Raw genomic sequence first — 7,749 nt, 5'->3', positions numbered from 1 at the left:
GGATCAGTTTCTTTATCTGTCTTTCTGTTGCTTCATTAGTGTATAAGAATGCAACTGATTTCTGTACATTGATTTTGTATCCTGAGACTGCTGAATTCATGTATCAGTTCTAGCAGACTTTTGGTGGAGTCTATTGGGTTTTCCACGTAGAGTATCATGTCATCTGCAAAAAGTGAAAGCTTGACTTCATCTTTGCCAATTTTGATGCCTTTGATTTCCTTTTGTTGTCTGATTGCTGATGCTAGCACTTCCAACACTGTGTTAAACAACAGCGATGAGAGTGGACATCCCTGTCGTGTTCCTGATCTCAGGGAAAAAGCTCTCAGTTTTTCCCCATTAAGGATGATATTAGTTGTGGGCTTTTCATAAGTGGCTTTTATGATGTTTAAGTATGTTCCTTCTATCCCAACTTTCTCGAGGGTTTTTATTAAGAAAGGAGGCTGAATTTTGTCAAATGCTTTTTCTGCATCTTTCGATTAACAGGATCATATGGTTCTTATCTTTTCTTTTATTAATGTGATGCATCACATTGATTGATTTGCGAATGTTGAACCAGCCCTGCAGCCCAGGAATGAATCACATTTGATCATGGTGAATAATTCTTTTTATATGCTGTTGAATTCGATTTGCTAGTATCTTGTTGAGAATTTTTACATCCATATTCATCAGGGATATTGGCCTGTAATTCTCTTTTTTTACTGGGTCTCTGTCTGGTTTATGAATCAAAGTAATGCTGGCTTCATAGAATGAGTCTGGAAGTTTTCCTTCCCTTTCTATTTTTTGGAACAGCTTGAGAAGGATAAGTATTATCTCTGCTTTAAATGTCTCGTAGAATTCCCCTGGGATGCCATCTGGGTCCTGGACTCTTATTTGTTGGGGAGATTTTTGATAACTGATTCAATTTCTTTGCTGGTTATGGGTCTGTTCAAGTTTTCTATTTCTTCTGTTTGAGTTTTAGAAGTGTGTGGGTGCTTAGGAATTTGTCCATTTCTTCCAGGTTGTCCAGTTTGTTGGCATATAATTTTTCATAGTATTCCCTGATAATTGCTTGTATCTCTGAGGGATTGGTTGTAATAATTCCATTTTCATTCATGATTTTATCTATTTGGGTCATCTCCCTTTTCTTTTTGAGAAGCCTGGCCAGAGGTTTATCAAAATTTTTTTTTTTTTTTTCAAAAAACCAACTCTTAGTTTCATTGATCTGCTCTACAGGTTTTTTTTTTGTTTTTTTTTGTTTGTTTTTTTTTTTTAGATTCTATATTGTTTATTTCTGCTCTGATCTTTATTATTTCTCTTCTGCTGCTGGGTTTGGGGTGTCTTTGCTGTTCTGCTTCTATTTCCTTTAGGTGAGCTGTTAGATTTTGTATTTGGGATTTTTCTTGTTTCTTGAGATAGGCCTGGATTGCAATGTATTTTCCTCTCAGGACTGCCTTCGCTGCATCCCAAAGCGTCTGGATTGTTGTATTTTCATTTTCGTTTGTTTCCATATATTTTTAAATTTCTTCTCTAATTGTCTGGTTGACCCATTCATTCTTTAGTAGGGTGTTCTTTAACCTCCATGCTTTTGGAGGTTTTCTAGACTTTTTCCTGTGGTTGACTTCAAGCTTCATAGCACTGTGGTCTGAAAGTATGCAAGGTATTATCTCAAATCTTGTATACTTACGAAGGGCTATTTTGTGACCCAGTATGTGATCTATCTTGGAGAATGTTCCATGTGCACTCGAGAAGAAAGTATATTCTGTTGCTTTGGGATGCAGAGTTCTAAATATATCTGTCAAGTCCATCTGATCCAATGTATCATTCAGGGCCCTTGTTTCTTTATTGATCCTGTGTCTAGATGATCTGTCCATTTCTGTAAGTGTAGTGTCAAAGTCCCCTGCAATTACCACATTCTTATCAATAAGGTTGCTTATGTTTGTGATTAATTGTTTTACATATTTGGGGACTCCCATATTCAGCCCATAGACATTTATAATTGTTAGCTCTTCCTGATGGATAGACCCTGTAATTATTATATAATGCACTTCTTCGTCTCTTGTTACAGCCTTTAATTTAAAGTCTAGTTTGTCTGATATAAGTATGGCTACTCCAGCTTTCTTTTGACTTCCAGTAGCATGATAAATAGTTCTCCATCCCCTCACTTTCAATCTGAAGGTGTCCTCAGGTCTAAAATGAGTCTCTTGTAGACAGCAAATAGATGGGTCTTGTTTTTTTACCCATTCTGATACCCTATGTCTTTTGGTTGGAGCATTTAGTCCATTTACATTCAGTGTTATTATTGAAAGATATGGGTTTAGAGTCATTGTGATGTCTGTAGGTTTTATGCTTATAGTGATGTCTCTGGTACTTTGTTGTCCTTGCAACATTTCACTCCCAGAATCCCCCTTAGGATCACTTGTAGGGATGGTTTAGTGGTGGTGAATTCCTTCAGTTTTTGTTTGTTTGGGAAAGCCTCTATCTCTCCTTCTATTCTGAATGACAGACTTGCTGGATAAAGAATTCTTGGCTGCATATTTTTTCTGTTCATCACATTGAAGATTTCCTGCCATTCCGTCTGGCCTGCCAAGTTTCAGTAGATAGATCTGCCACTAGTCTTATCGGTCTCCCTTTGTATGTTAGAGAGTGTTTATCCCTAGCTGCTCTCAAAATTTTCTCTTTATCCTTGGATTTTGCCAGTTTCACTATGATATGTTGTGCAGAAGATCAACTCAAGTCTGAAGGGAGTTCTCTGTGCCTCTTGGATTTCAGTGCCTTTTGCCTTCCCCAGCTCAGGGACGTTCTCAGCTATGATTTCTTCAAGTACACCTTCAGCACCTTTCTGTCTCTCTTCCTCTTCTGGAATACCAATTATGCATAGATTATTTCTCTTTAGTGCATCACTTAGTTCTCTAATTTTCCTCTCATACTCCTGGATTTTTTTATCTCTCTTTTTCTCATGCCAATGGACCATAGTTTGTCAACTGTGCCTGCTTTAAGGCAAAAAGTATTACCAGGGATATAGAGGCTCATCACACAACGATAAAAGGTTCAGTTTTCCAGCAATGTTTTACAATCCTTAAGGTGTATTCTGTTATTACTGTTGTCTTGAATGTACATGACAAAACAAAGATAGATCTACTTACATGGAGAAGATGATAATCCTACCATCACACTGAGATGTTTAAAAAATATGTATTACTCATTAACTGATAGATGAGGCATAAAACAATTAGTAAGGTTATTAATCACGTGACTACCACAATTCCTAACTCTGATTCGATTTACATAACTCTGACCTTGAAAGCCAGAAAATTGTTTTTTCATTCTCTTTGGGGACATCTAGTGGTCTCTGCCACACTAATTGTATATAAAATCTTCCAGGGAGTTGGAAACAGGAGATATTTTCAATTATAGGGCTAGCATAAACTTGACACCAAATTTGGATAAGGAAAATAGAAAATTACAGGCCAATCTCATTCATTAACATAGATGCAAAATTATAAATAAATATTAGCAAATCAAATCCAGCGATGTATACATGTTTTAAAAAATACATCTTTGGATTTATCTTTGGAATTCACAAATGGTTTAATATTAGAAAATCCATTTAAGTCACCACATCTTAACAAGAGCAAAATAAATCTGTGACAAAATAAAACATTCACAATTTTTAAAAACACTGACAAACTAAAACTATAAGAGAGCTTACTTAAGCCAATAATGCTAGTATGTTAATCATACAGTAAATATCATACTTAATTGTGAAAACTTAGAATAATCCCCTTTAAGGCAAGAATCAGATAAGGATTCAATATTGTAAAACTAACCAGTTAATTAACAGGTGTAAAAAATAAAATAAAAGTACAAAGATTGGGAAGAAAGAAATAAGATTGCCATTAGTCGCAGTTGATAAGATTATCTACATAGAAAATCCAAGGGAATCTACAAACAGTGGGAATTACTTCCATTAAACTGGGATTCCTAAATGCAATGGGGATAATGGAATCCTGAGGGGAGGCAAAGACCATGTGGTAACAGTCAGCAACGATAAGGTAGATGTAGTTACTATAATAAACAGTGGAGTCAAAGTTGTAATCTGAATAGCCTGACCCACAGAATTCTTTGATATTAGCTAATTGATCCTGGTGTCCCTAGAAGTGAAATGGATGGATAGTCTATTAAAGTTTTATTTGATCTGAGTATGTGGAAAAGCTCCAGATCTAGGGAATATAGGTATGACATGAGCCACCAAAACAGAGTTACAACTCATCACTCAATTCCCAGACTTAAGCTAGTTCACAGACCCAGACCTGCTTGAATAAAGGGTAGGTAGGCCCCTATGAAGCAGGGCCCTATATATACGTGTGTGTGTGTGTGTGTGTGTGTGTGTGTGTGTATTTTTTAGAGTGGTATATATATATATATATATATATATATATATATATATATATATATAGGGCTAGCATAAACTTGATAAAGTATATATATATATATATACTTTTTTCTAGAGAGAGCATGAGCAGGAGAGGGGGACAAAGAAAGAGAGAGAGAGAGAGAGAGAGAGAGAGAGAGAGAATCCCAAGCAGGCTCCCTGATGTGGGGCTCAGTCCCACGACCCTGGGATCATGACCTGATGATGACCTGAAATTAAGAGTCAGATGCTCAACTGACTGAGCCACCCAGGTGCTCCAGAACAATTTATATTTTGAATCTTCCTCATCTTCTCCCAAGACACCCAAGGACATTTACCAGAGTGACTTTGCATCAGGAAGAGCATATAAATAGACTTTTCTGGGATTGCCCAAGCCTGATTCTGAACTGACACTAATTACAGGAGACTCAAAATGCCACTGTGGTCCCCTGGTCAGAGTATGAGCATTTGGAGGTCAGTGATTGATGGAGTTTTTGCTCAGCTCCACCGTAGTCCTCCTATATTCATCCTGCAATTATTTTCCCAGTCTGGAACACAGAATTAGACTATACATACTCAACAGCTGGCAGAATCCCACTGATTCCCTGACCCATAGAGTGAAGGCTTTATAGGAGAGAGGCCAAGTGGAAGCCACTAGAACTGCCTCTACCCAGGAAAATGGTGGACCAAAGCAATATTGCACTCCTGGAGAAATTGACAAGGTAAGTGCCACCATCAAAGATATGAACTCCCCATTCAGCCTGCCTCCATGGATATTGTAGAATGACAGTGGGTTATCATAAATTAATCAGGTAGTGACTCCAAGTGCACCTGTTGTTTCCACATGTGGTTTTGGTACTGAGCAAATCAACACATCTGGCACCTGATTTGCAACTACTAATCTAATCTGGTGAATGCTTTTTTTCTCTATGCCTGTTAGTAAAGACCATCAAAAATTGTTTGCTTTCAGCTGGCTATACCTTCACTATCCTACCTCAGGGCTATACCAACCCTACAACCCTAGTTACAATCTAGTTCACAGTTACTTTGATCACATTTCTACCAACAGGACACCATGCTGGCCCACATATTGATGATATTAGGGTAATCAGATCTGCTATGTCGGAAGCAGCAACTACTCTAACATGCTGACCAGACACATAAAATGACAGAGTGTGGAAAATAAACTTGGCTAAACAATGTTTTCCAAAATTTCATTCTTTGTAATGTTTCCAATATTTATTTTCTTTATGTTTAAAGGAGCCACAAGAGGAAATTTTACTTGACATTTGCTGGGTTATATGGTAACTCGGTTTAATATTTTGTGGAACTGCCCAAATGTTTTCCAAGCGGGGGGGGGGGGTGCCCTTAAGTCTCAGATAATTCTCACCTCACACTATCTACTCACTCTCTCAGTGGGGCTTTGAGCAGCTTTGGTTTGGAGCTGCTTTGAGATCTAATCAGGACCAGCTATATAATTTGCCACATCAATTGCAAAATGTTCAAAATTATTCCAAATTTTAAGACAGTGAAATCAGGGCATTAAAGCTGAGGCTCTTCTAAGTATGAGACCTATGTGCAAATGCCCAAGTAGCACACCCAGGAAGCCAGCCCTTGACCTGAGATGCATTTACTATAGTGAGGAGGAAATTGAGCAGATGATCCTTGACTTTCCAACCCTCTCTCCTCAGGTTTGGCCTAAGATTAAGATCCAGAACGTGTTCCTTGAGCTCTTGAGCCATCCCCATGCTCTCTCCCTGGGCATTTCCCTGTGTTCCCATCAGTCCTCACAAATATGAGCCTAATTTAACATGGATTCTGGGAGTGGCTCCTCAGACTCCACTGAGTTGTCTATCCTATTTCCTTTCTCTAACAAAATTTCCACATCCCAAACTTGCCCTTGTATCTCAGATGGAAGGATGAAAACAACTATGATGCTTAGATTCCCAGAAAGCTTAGGGTGGTGAATGATGGAGAATATCTATTTCCATTTCTATGGCACTTTATTTTCCAGTCTTCTTGTCAGGATTTTGAAAAGCTAACCTTCTTAGATCTGTGATCACCTGTACTACCTACACTTCTCTGTGAAAATGAACCAGTCAGAGGTACACAACAGGGATGAATCCCACAAACCACTTAGATGAAAAGGAACCAGACGCAAAGAATACATACTATATGATTCCATCTATTTAAAGTAGAAAACAAAACAGAAATCAGGCAGAAATATGTTTAGGGAAGTTTTCTCAGGTGGTTAATAAGTGCAAGTAAATTATTATACATCAGATTACAGTTTACATTGGTAAGGGGAGGAAAGTGATCAGGAAGGGCAGGAGGGGACTTAAAATTTTCCTGCAGAGTCCTACTTCTGAGTCTGACTGGTGATTCTAGTCATGACTCACTTCATGAAACTTGAGTTGTACATTTTTGTTTCAAATACTTTGTTACATTTTGTGGTAAAAAATACTTTTGGGGTGCTTGGGTAGCTCAGTCGGTTAAGTGTCCAACTCTTTTGGCTCAGCCAAAGCATTTTGGCTCAGGTCATGACCTCACGGTTCGTGAGTTCGAGACCCACATCAGGCTCTGTGCCGATAATGGGGAGCCTGCTTGGAATTCTCTCTCTCTGCCCCTCCTGCACTCTTTCTCACTCAATATAGAACACTGTACTTCTAGAGTTATATTTTCACTTACATTCCACTTCTAGAGTTATTACTCAGAGCTCTCTTTTAAACTTTCTGATTTTGACTGGGTCCTCCAAAACTAGAGGTAGCTCTCTAGGTCAAGTAATGTAAAACCTTAAGGCCTCTTCTCATTGAAAAAAATAATAATCCTTTGTTCAAAACTATTTGGATTGAACTCTGCTTTGCAGTTAATTTTGATCAAACTCAGGAAACTCAAAGAATTCAAAATAAATTATGAACTCACCTACAGTTTTCTTGTTCTTCCCAACTCTGTTAAAAAACAGAGAGGATAGGAAAGTAATCTATTCTCAACTTGACTCAGACCACCACATAGTAGAAAGCAGTTTCAATTATTGAATTTTTCAATGCCCAAGAATATGGATCAAGATCAAGTTGAATCAAGTTGTGTCTCTTGTAATTAGTGTCAGTTCAGAACCAGGCTTGGGCAATCCCAGAAAAGTCTGTTTATATGCCCTTCCTGATGCACTGGTAAATGTCCTTGGGTGCCTTGGAAGAAGATGAGGAAAATTCAAAATATAAATTGTTCTGGGCACCTGGGTGGCTCAGTCAGTTGAGCATGTGACTCTTGATTTCAGCTCAGGTCATGATCCCAGGGTCGTGGGACCAAGCCCCACATCAGGGAGCCTGCTTGGGATTCTCTCTCTCTCTCTCTCTCTGCCC

This window comes from Neofelis nebulosa, chromosome 5 (assembly GCF_028018385.1).
Source record: "Neofelis nebulosa isolate mNeoNeb1 chromosome 5, mNeoNeb1.pri, whole genome shotgun sequence".
Taxonomy (NCBI): domain Eukaryota; kingdom Metazoa; phylum Chordata; class Mammalia; order Carnivora; family Felidae; genus Neofelis; species Neofelis nebulosa.
This window is presented reverse-complemented; position numbering follows the sequence as displayed.